Source organism: Phalangium opilio, unplaced genomic scaffold (assembly GCF_054372755.1).
Source record: "Phalangium opilio isolate 3A_F unplaced genomic scaffold, DU_Popi_V2 ptg000070l_1, whole genome shotgun sequence".
NCBI lineage: Eukaryota > Metazoa > Arthropoda > Arachnida > Opiliones > Phalangiidae > Phalangium > Phalangium opilio.
This window is the reverse complement of record NW_028324182.1, coordinates 1,371,370-1,377,976: the sequence shown is the minus strand read 5'-3', so window position 1 is coordinate 1,377,976 and position 6,607 is coordinate 1,371,370.

Here is a 6,607-nt window from a genome sequence, read left to right as displayed (position 1 = left end):
TAGGAACTGTACATTTTGTCCTTATTGCTAGAGCAGATTATATTATATTATTTGAATCGCTGTTTACGGACTATATTTATATAACTTAATAATTTATCCTTGTAAAGATAGTCTAATCCTTAAATGAATAGAAGAATTCATTTCAGTTTGACGAAAGATAAGAGATGTCTAAATCTCAAATTACAAAGAAGAAAGAAATGCAAGACGGTGGACCTCAATTTAACGTTATGGTTCTAGACATAAGCATTTAAAATAGGTGACTTATTTCTGGTTCGTGTGAGCCTTTGAGTTTGGGGATCCCATATCTACGTTAGTCCATCGGGGGCCCTTGTCACGTCCCAACTGTGGATTATGGGTAATTTAGGGCTTGTCAAATAACCCCGTTTCTAACAAAGTAGCTAAGAGGCATCGAACATTAATAGTTCACTTTAAAAATCAATTCCAACAACATTATTTAATTTCAGTAATGAGTTTTTAAAATTCTCCGTTTTCGAAGCAGTTGATGATGTTTTCAACTTTTTGGAATAAACAGTGACTGTGCGTAGAGGAACTACAATCCTCTGTACTTGCAGACCTTGCCAAACGCAAGTGTTTTACAACGAAAACAAAATTCCACAATTCTCGCTTTCGACGCTTTTATTCCACCTATTTGCTAGCGTTAACTTTCAGGATATAGGAGTAAGATAATAATTTATGTTATGTAAACATAATAACCTTTCTCTGATAATACTCATATTTTGAAATAAAATGTGGAATATAAGAGTTAAAGTTTAATAAAGGGAAAACGGAGAAGTTACTTATAATTGACCATGTAAAGTTATTATCACCAGAAGTGAGATGAGACTAGAAGTACTGAGCTAACCAAATTCTTCACTCGGCGAAAGTGAATATTCTTGATGACACACCAACGGTTGGCCCTCTAGTGGCGGTTTCAGAATTTCCCCTCCAAAACGTCAGACGCTCGCGGCGGTAGACGGCCGAACTAGATTCAAGCACCCGCGTCTGTGTTTCGCCGCTTTAGGTTGAGGGGAAGGGGGTAGGAAATGTTTTTGGAACTCGACCAATTTTTTTCTCTCTAGCGTAGGCGCGATTGAAGCGGCGTAAAATCCTCAAATTTGTTCACTAAATTCAGGGTTCGTACAAAATGTTTGGAATGAAATTCCCTGACTTTTCCAGGTTTTCCCTGACAAAATTCCACAAATTTCCCTGACCATTTTCAATAATGTACATGGCGAACATATATGAAAACCAATCTAAATTCACTAGAGTCATTTTTGCACGAAATATTGTTGTAAATAACTAGAGCGAGCGAAGCGAGCTCCGTAAATTTGGGGCTCTGCTCAATTCTCAGAAGGTCACCCTACTGTTATCCAGAGTTTAAATTTCCCTCCAATAAATTTTTCCCTGACATTTCCCTGACTTTTAAGGTCCATTTTTAATTTCCCTGACTTTTCCCTGACATTTTAGGCCCATTTTCAACTTCCCTGACTTTTCCAGGTTTTCCAGGTCGTGTACGAACCCTGCTAATGCCAGGATCTATTATAAAAAACCGTCTTGGTTTGGACCAAGGCCGAAAAAACAAACGATATGTTTGAGGTTTATCAATTGACTGAAGTTTCAGATATTGAAATTTTTTTCTAGTTCTTTTTATCCACTCAATCCTTAATCAATATTTAATTCAATCAACTACTGATTTTACTCTTAATCGATCTAGTCCCTCTAAATTAATTGAAAAAATTACATATCTACGCTTTTTCAAGAACAATTACATTTTCCGAAAACATTTTATCATGGAATTAATTATTTTGAAGGAAGTACGTGTTGAGGGATCAGTATTGAATATTTGAAATGTTCTACTGGATGTCTAAAAAGAGCAAGCGAACTTTGGCATAACTCGAATGGAAAATGTAAATATTTCATAGATGCCAAACCAGGGTGTTGCGCAAATATATACATTTAATTTCGTATATCGAAATGCTACATTTCTATTGTCGCCTCTATGAAGGTAAAGTTGCACTGGAATTTCTTGGTCATAACTCAGTCTTCATTTGAAACGTCACCCCCTACTTTACAGCGGTTACGTATTACGCGTAATCATTTTAGCAAGCGTAAAGATCATTTCGGAAAACACAGGGGCGAGGCCACCATTGGGGTGTATTCTCCCTCGCACCAAGGGTCATCGCCAGACGATGCCAAAGTTCACTACGGGCAGGAGGCTAGTCAACTAGCACTGCCTATAGCGGTGCTTCTAAACGAGCGAGAAAATGAAAGAGAGAAAACACGCCAATGGCGGGATCACACCTGTGTTTTAGTTTCTCTGTATGTAATTTTCAAAATGGTCTACTCACTTACAAATGTACACCAATTACACTGAGTGATCGGTCGTTCGGGCGCTAGCGAGTGTCAAGCCATAACCATAACCATTCATGTACACGAATGTTTTATAGTGTTAGGTTAACAAGGTTGGCGGTAAAGTCCGGAGTGTCATGTACCGTTTACTAATGTGAAAAGGTTTCGATCTATATGGTAATATTGGCCGAGTGTGTTGCGACGGCTCAGATGACCCATACACTGGAACCACTGGTGATTATAAAATGCAATATATTGGGAAAATAGAGGAAGGGAGGGGGTGTCGGAGTTAAATGTGACCTTTTTGGCATAACTAGTAATGAATGATGTGTTTAACCATATTATCTCCGCGGGAAATGAATACAACAAGTCATTGGTTCTGAGAAGTATTTCTGTTTATGTGATCTTTACCCTTAACCACGCAGGATAAACTTTGTTGCTTTGTCTTAAGTGGACGACATTCACTGTAAACGACAGTCTTATCAACAACTTAATACAGATTTAAACTTCTTTTGGTGCAAACTTGAAAATTTGTCAAGCCAGCAACAATTAAAACAATGTTGGTCAAGGTGCTTACAAGTTAGTTATCATCGACATGAAATCCCTTCAAAATAATTAATTCCATGATAAAATGTTTTCGGAAAATGTAATTGTTCTTGAAAAAGCGTAGATATGTAATTTTTTCAATTAATTTAGAGGGACTAGATCGATTAAGAGTAAAATCAGTAGTTGATTGAATTAAATATTGATTAAGGATTGAGTGGATAAAAAGAACTAGAAAAAAATTTCAATATCTGAAACTTCAGTCAATTGATAAACCTCAAACATATCGTTTGTTTTTTCGGCCTTGGTCCAAACCAAGACGGTTTTTTATAATATCTGTCACTTCAGTCTTAATGTAATTAAATTTTGAATAACCATGTTTGCTTTACCGTCATACATTTGCACTCTAAAATATAACGGTGCATTCAAACACCATATATGCTGTTTTTTCCGGTTCCAAAAAAGACATCATTTAGGGTGTACTTTAACCCCATTTTTATGATCAATTCACGCCATTTGCTAATATTATTTGCAAGTATTAGGCATTTATGCACCATTTACAGTGGTTTTTATCATCTTTGTTAGGCAATCTGTTGAACTTCTAATATTACTTAGTTTAATGGTGTTAAAAGTATGGAAAACGTACGCTACCTCTGTCACATTATTAAACCAAGTGAAGTGAAATAGTTGTTAAATATTTATTTTTTCCATATTTAGCACCACATTTATGGTGTAAAACAAATCCGTCAATACACCATTTCAAGTCCCTGTTTACCCATTTAAAGACCCTATTTCCCCCGTTTTAAGGCCCTATTGACCCATTTCAAGTTAATTGTACTATGATAATTAACCGCTTGCCTGCCTTACGACCGAATTCCAATTCGGCTGAAAACTACCGCAATTTGGCGGGTTTTTTTCTAACGGGATAAACATCTTGGCTTAAATTAAAATTCTATCTACGCCCGTTAACATCTGATTAACTCGAGTGGTTATGTAAAATGAGCAATAATCCCATCTATTTTGTAAAACATTAAGCAAAATTTATAGTTTAGAAGAATGAAATATTTTTAAATCGCAGAAATGCACCGTTATAAAGCGATTCGCTTATTCTAATTTTTAAGTCAAATTACGTAACACTGTAACGAACTTAAACGAAGTTTGAACATAGAATGAGTTCCCAAGAATAATTTTCTAACGTAATATAGTGCCTATGAAAAATCACATATTATTAAAAGCAAATATTTTTATTTTTAAACGCTGTCAACGATAAAACGTTTGTTATTATTGAACTTTTTTTATTAAATTTATAACATTATGTCTACTATTAAGAGGTACAATGCTTGAAATTTGTGTCTCAATGACAAGTAACCTAACTAACATATGCCTTACCTAACCCGACCTATAAAACAAGCCATATTTTCAACGTTTTTTTGTTGAGGGACCTTGAAAAATAAACGATTTTTTGTAAAAGGCCCGAGTTGATTAGTAATGACCTAATATTAATCTCGGTTTGTAAAATAAAAATAAAATTCTTATGCCATGAAATATTTTCCAATAAGCATGTATTTTTAAAAAATTGTGCATACAGACCTCAGAAAGGTTTTTAAGTTATGTTTTAAAAACTAAAACATGCTCATTATTAAAACCAATCTGACTCCATTACTTGTTGCCCAAAAGAGTTAATTTGGATAATTTTAACGGCATTAACATTTTTACTTAAAATCGTGTTCAGTCAGGATTGATATAATAAGAGAGCCTTCAACGTGTACAAACACAATAGGAAAGGAAGTGAAGTCCCACTGAAAAAGACTAAAAATATTCCTGTAAATCAGGCGCATGGTCCTGAAATGGGCTGAACAGGGGTTTGATATGAGATTAATAGGGGTTTTAAATTGGGACATGAAATCGGGGTAAATACGGACTTGAAATGGGGGTAAATACGAACTTGAAATGGGGGTAAATACGAATTTGAAATGGGGGTAAATACGGACTTGAAATGGGTCTAAATACGGACTTGAAATGGGTCTAAATATGGACTTGAAATGGGTCTAAATACGGACTTGAAATGGGTCTAAATACGGACTTGAAATGGGTCTAAATACGGACTTGAAATGGGTCTAAATATGGACTTGAAATGGGTCTAAATATGGACTTGAAATGGGTCTAAATATGAACTTGTAATGGGTCTAAATATGGACTTGAAATGGGTCTAAATATGGACTTGAAATGGGTCTAAATATGGACTTGAAATGGGTCTAAATATGGACTTGAAATGGGTCTAAATATGGACTTGAAATGCGGTTAAATATGGACTTAAGTGCTCATTTAATTGTAAAGATTAAATAGGACAATTGATACTGGGTGAAAGATAAGGGTAGTTTTAATTTTAATTAAATAAGGTGTCCATGAATTTAACAAATAAATCGTGTTTTGACTTTTGAGTTAATTTCACCTTAATTTTACTTACGTTTAAAGGTTTATCTCGATTAAGTTTAGTTTAAAGGCTTATCTCGATTAAGTTTGGTTTAAAGGCTTATCTTGATTAAGTTTGGTTTAAAGGCTTATCTCGATTAAGTTTGGTTTAAAGGCTTATCTCGATTAAGTTTGGTTTAAAGGCTTATCTCGATTAAGTTTATTTTAAAGGCTTATCTCGATTAAGTTTATTTTAAAGGCTTATCTCGATTAAGTTTAGTTTAAAGGCTTATCTCGATTAAGTTTAGTTTAAAGGCTTATCTCGATTAAGTTTATTTTAAAGGCTTATCTCGATTAAGTTTATTTTAAAGGCTTATCTCGATTAAGTTTAGTTTAAAGGCTTATCTCGATTAAGTTTAGTTTAAAGGCTTATCTCGATTAAGTTTAGTTTAAAGGCTTATCTCGATTAAGTTTAGTTTAAAGGCTTATCTCGATTAAGTTTATTTTAAAGGCTTATCTCGATTAAGTTTATTTTAAAGGCTTATCTCGATTAAGTTTAGTTTAAAGGCTTATCTCGATTAAGTTTATTTTGAAGGCTTATCTCGATTAAGTTTAGTTTAAAGGCTTATCTCGATAAAGTTTATTTTAAAGGCTTATCTCGATTAAGTTTAGTTTGAAGGATTATCTCGATTAAGTTTAGTTTAAAGGCTTATCTCGATTAAGTTTGATTTAAAGGCTTATCTCGATTAAGTTTATTTTAAAGGCTTATCTCGATTAAGTTTATTTTAAAGGCTTATCTCGATTAAGTTTAGTTTAAAGGCTTATCTCGATTAAGTTTATTTTAAAGGCTTATCTCGATTAAGTTTATTTTAAAGGCTTATCTCGATTAAGTTTGATTTAAAGGCTTATCTCGATTAAGTTTATTTTAAAGGCTTATCTCGATTAAGTTTATTTTAAAGGCTTATCTCGATTAAGTTTGATTTAAAGGCTTATCTCGATTAAGTTTATTTTAAAGGCTTATCTCGATTAAGTTTATTTTAAAGGCTTATCTCGATTAAGTTTAGTTCAAAGGTTTATCTCGATTAAGTTTATTTTAAAGGCTTATCTCGATTAAGTTTAGTTTAAAGGCTTATCTCGATTAAGTTTAGTTTAAAGGCTTATCTCGATTAAGTTTGATTTAAAGGCTTATCTCGATTAAGTTTAGTTCAAAGGTTTATCTCGATTAAGTTTATTTTACTAACTTATCTCGATTAAGTTAGTTTAAAGGCTTATCTCGATTAAGTTTAGTTTAAAGGCTTATCTC